Source organism: Cannabis sativa, chromosome 3, assembly GCF_029168945.1.
Source record: "Cannabis sativa cultivar Pink pepper isolate KNU-18-1 chromosome 3, ASM2916894v1, whole genome shotgun sequence".
In the NCBI taxonomy this organism is placed as follows: Eukaryota; Viridiplantae; Streptophyta; class Magnoliopsida; order Rosales; family Cannabaceae; genus Cannabis; species Cannabis sativa.
In genome coordinates this window covers 52,009,365-52,014,690 of record NC_083603.1, presented here as the reverse complement: position 1 = coordinate 52,014,690, position 5,326 = coordinate 52,009,365, and positions in this window count along the sequence as shown.

Here is a 5,326-nt window from a genome sequence, read left to right as displayed (position 1 = left end):
TGAATTTAATATAAGATAAATATAATTGAGTAAACATAAAATTATTGAATAAAATAAATAAAAAAATTAATAATATGGTATAGATTTTACACTTTAACTTCAATATCCAAATACAAAAAAAAAAATTATTAACTAGAAAGTCTAAGTTTAAGTTAAACACTAAAATGTCCAAACTTTAAATACAAAATAGTTTAACTAATAAATGTAATTTATGTAATATAGTATATACACTTTTATTAAAAAAAATATATATACATATAAATCGTTTAATTCGGTTTATTCAGGTTAATTGGACGATTTAGAATAATTTGTAAACCACTCAATATATTCGTTGGGCGGTTTAGATTTTTATTGTATTATTTTGGGTTTTATTTTTTGTTGGTTTATTCGGTTTGGTTTGGACAGTTTATTCGGATTAGGCGATTTGTAAACTTTGTTGAACACCCCTACGTCAACATGTGGAAATCCTCATGGCCGAGGACCCCAAATAACAACGTCTCATTATTAGCGCACTTTGTCATCACATGAAATTCATAAATTTTTATGGTGGACCAGTGCTACGCTATCATTAGTGTCAATGGTCATCTCCATGAGCGCGCTATGTGCCATGTAAGCAGAGGTTGAATGTTGTTGAACATGAAGTCGCATGGGTAATTTCGTCTGTTTTTCCATAACTTTAGGATTACACACGGGCTCTACTAAATGTAATAAAGGCAAGTTTTTGTGAGAATGTATTTTCTTCTTTTAATAGGCCATGTCACATTTTCTAAGAAAAACATGTAATCTAGGAGTGTGCAGAAAGTCATCCAATCCAATTCCAACCGATCGATCCAATCCCAGTCCAATGTATACTCCATACATTCGAAACTAGTATACTTTACTAATGTCCTGGAAAGAACATAACACTTACTCCAAGTGTAAGTACACATCATCGCTGATTATCACATTAGTGTAAATCCAATAACACTGATGAAACAGGGACTTATTCTTTTGATTCATATGATCACAATCACATTCCACTGTGTTGACGATACTGTAACTGTGAATAAACATATGATCTGGATTTAACTGATTCTGTGTGTAAATGTAATAAACATATTTAAACCATTAGCATGTAAAATTCATGCAAACATCAATCACTTCAAATTTCTTATATTGATAACTAATCAGATTGTAAAGAGTTTTATTTAGGGCATAAAACCCAACAAACTCCCACTTGCACTAACATAAAACAACCTGTGCAAATATGTCAATCTGATGTCTTGATCTTCAGATCAAGTGTAGTATATTTGAATCCACCCAAACTTCTGAAACTAGTTCATAAGTACACTTATGAAACATCCTTTACTATATGCTTTACTCATAAAGGGATACTGAAATCTTTACTGTTTTAAAAGTACATCTGAATTAACAGAAGACATATCTCTCATATTTTAAAATATGTAATTGAGATAATACAGTTTTAGACTTTTCTTCAGCAATATAACTTTCTGGTATTTTTGAATAGACAAAGTTATAGTTCTTCTCTGGTAGAGCTTGAATTATTATACAATAATTCCTCCACCCCCAAAGTAAGCACCATCTCAAGGATCTCGAAATGAGTTGGTAAGATACCAGGACAACTGATACATAGTTCCTTAATATCTAACATATAGATCACTTTCATAAATCTTTCTTGAATATCGTCTAATGTTCCCTATTTGATTACATCTCAGAGAGCTCCCACTCAATAGCAGATGTCTGGTTAAATAATACTTTTAACCTCTGATTGTTTGGAGAGTTACCTAGTTGTGACTTTTGTATTGGTCTGAAACTTTAAGTTAAGACCAAGTCATCAACATAGCAGACTAGTATTTGAAGTGAAAAATACATGCCAGAGATAAAGTAATCAAAAATAAGATACCATAAAATTTTATGAGGATTAAGAATTCTAGGTTCAAGTCATTCGAATGGACTGAACTAGAGTTCTTTATCTTATTCTCATAATTCTGATAAGTTATACCTATCCATGTGTATGGTTAGATTTGCTTTTTCAGTAGTGTTCTTAAGTATCGATCACAAGTGTCAACCTGATGAAGATGGGTATAGAATTTTAAAATTCTCCCACTCAATTAAGGTAGTGTGAAACTTTATCAAAGAACTTTCATAGGTATCAAACGTTTACTTACAATAGTAAAATCGAAATGGAACATACAATAAAGATCAAGAATTTATATTGATAACAGCTAACTCATTATATTACTTCCATGTTTAAAGAAAATATGTGTTACATAGGGAATTGTGGAATAGACTCCACCCCTAAGAATATACATATAGGGTACTATGGGATAACCTCCACCCCTAAGTATATAGAGATTATGATCCACCCCTAAAGGTTGTAAAGATCATGATTCTCTAAGTGTGATAGAGTTTATGTAGAGTTGAATACTATCCAGAGTTCATTAGATATAAAAGATCGTTGAACTGTATAGTTTTCTTAACTTTTCTCCACCTCTATCAGATCAAAAGATCCTTTTATTAAACAAATTCTTAATAATTGTATTAGAATGAACAATTATCAATAAACATAGAAATAATTTCTAGTGTTTATTTATTATAACTCTATGAAGAGTTGTAAATATAATAGAATTTGCATCAATAATAAAAACACTTACACATACAAACATACAAATATAATGTGGTAATAATTGATGAAGATAAATTAAATGAAGCTCAATCTCATAAATTGCAATGGTTGAATTCGAAAATAAAGAAACTTTATTAATAATAAATTTAAAAAAAAATATTGCAACAATATGAGAAAAACAGGGATAAATATCCCTAACTAAAATTTGAAATCCAAATTGTCTTTAAACTAAAACAATTAATTCAAAAATAAATTGAAGAGCTTCATCTTCATCTGGACGATTTCACCCTTTGGTCCAGCTTTCTGATCCAACTCATCTGAGTTCAAGTAGCTTGGCCTATAAGAAGAAGAAAACAAATAAACAAAGTTAGTCCAGAATCATAAATCCAATTGGATAATAATTCACTAAAACTCTTAAAGTTTATAAATAGAAATACCTTGTTTCTTTGCAAGAAGTTTAGGACATTGGGGTTTCCAAAGACCTTTTTCATTGCAGTAGAAACACTTTCCTTTTAGTGTAGCATCACCAGAAGGAACAGCCTTTTTATTCTGCATGGCTTTTGTTCGCTTCTTGGTGTTCTTCCACTTCTTCTTCGATTTGGGTTTCGAAGCAGAGGCAATATTTGCTTCAGGTTTCATCGTCCCATTACCATTTCCAGGATTGTGAGGTTTACTCCCTTTCTTCTTGGGTCCTCCAATCAAATTTTCACAAGTTTGAAAGTCATTGACTAATTCATGAAAGTCAATTTCCTTCTTATTCATGACATAATTTGAAGTGTATGGTAGAAATGCTGGAGTCAGGCTATTCAAGATAAGGCTTACTTGAGTAGCACTGTCCATTTCAGTACCATGATCCTGGGCTTCTTGGAAATAACTTGACATAAGGAGAACATGGTCACGCACATTTTGATGAGGCTCCATCCGTGCATTAATGTACTTCTTAGTCGCGTCAAAGCGTGACTGAAGTGATGCCTTACCGAATAGCTCATTTAACTTCGTCATAACTTCAGCAGCCTTTTCGGTTTTAGAAAACCGAGTTGTGAGGGTGCCAACCATGCTAGAAAGCATAAAGTATAGAGCTTTGTCATTTGCTTTCTGCCAACGCTCATACTTTTCTTTCACAGCTTTGGAAGCATTGTCCCCAGGCACTTCAGGTAACGGCTCAGTTAAAACAAACAAGGCACTTTCTCCTATGAGAGCAATATTAATGTTCTCATTCCACTTATTAAAGTTAGATCCATTCAGCTTGTTTTCAGTCAACAGTGATAACATGGGATTCATTTTGATAATACAGGATACTACAAAATAATAGAAATCAACAAACAAAAATTAATAATAGTTTAACACAAAATCAATTCAGAAATTATAAGCACATAGCAAGTAGGAATGATATGAGAAAATACTTAAAAAATTCAATCCTAAATAATTTCCAAGGTTTTTCAACAAACTGATATCAGTGTCCCGTTTAGGCGAGAGTCAAAGCTACCATCTATTGAATAGAGTTGTCAGCTCATCTAAAATGTTAAACATTCTAGCAACCTTTTATTCGATCAAGATTGGAATCCAGCGTTGTCCCGTTTAGGCGAGAGTCAAGGCTATTCTATCTTATGAGCTTCTACCATTGTTTCGCAATTTGCAAGTCAAATATGGTCGCCACCATTAGGGTGATCTATACCATATAAAACACTTACAAACTACTTATCTTTCGAGATTAAACGGTGCAAAATTATTAATGAACGTTCCTCCATTAGGGAGGATTACTCACTAAAACAAACGCGATGTAAAACCCACAATGGAGATCGAATATCTTGATAATAATAAAGCTCATTCTTTAAAATGTATTTTCTTTACTATTCTAATAAATAAATTCTCATTAAATTTGAAATTTAGAATTAAAATTCAAAAATAAGAATTTAATATAATATTTATAAAATTATACTGATGGTGATTGAAATAAAATTAATTATTTCCATCTTAGTAATAATCTTAAATATAAATATTAATGAAATTAATTTAAGTTGAATTAAATTAGATTAATTAGCAACTTAAAATTTCCTTGAGAATATATTTATTGAGTTCGAAAATTTAAAGTATAAAAACTATACAATTTCCAAAAAATAATACAAATAGAAAAGAAATACTTCAAGCAAAAATATCACCTATCTAGATTTTCTTTTGACTAGTTAATTCAATTTCTAATAATATATATTTTAAATTCATTTATTTTAAATTAATCAATTAAATGAAAAAATCATAGATTTAAGTTGGCCCAAGAATTAATTAAAATAAATAATTAATTTACAACTCAATCTATTTTTCAAGATAAATTCGAAAAATATTGCATAAATAAAATGCAATTTTCGAAATTGCTTAAGAAAATAAAGGAAAAATATATATATTGAAAATTATTTAAATTTAAGTTGAAAAATTAAATTTCAACCTAAAAATAATTTTCATTTAATTAAGTGTCATGAAAAATAAATAAATACTTAAGTATCATGATGAAAATCAACTTAGATATTTAAATTTTTTAAGTTAATTAAATGTATTAAATTCAAGAAATAAATAATTAAGTGTTGAGAAGGCTTAATTATTAATTTCTAGTTTAATACTAGGAAAAATATACTTAAAAAAAATTGTACCAAAATTAATTATTTAAATAATTAATTTCACAAAGTATAATATTTTCCTATTTAAATA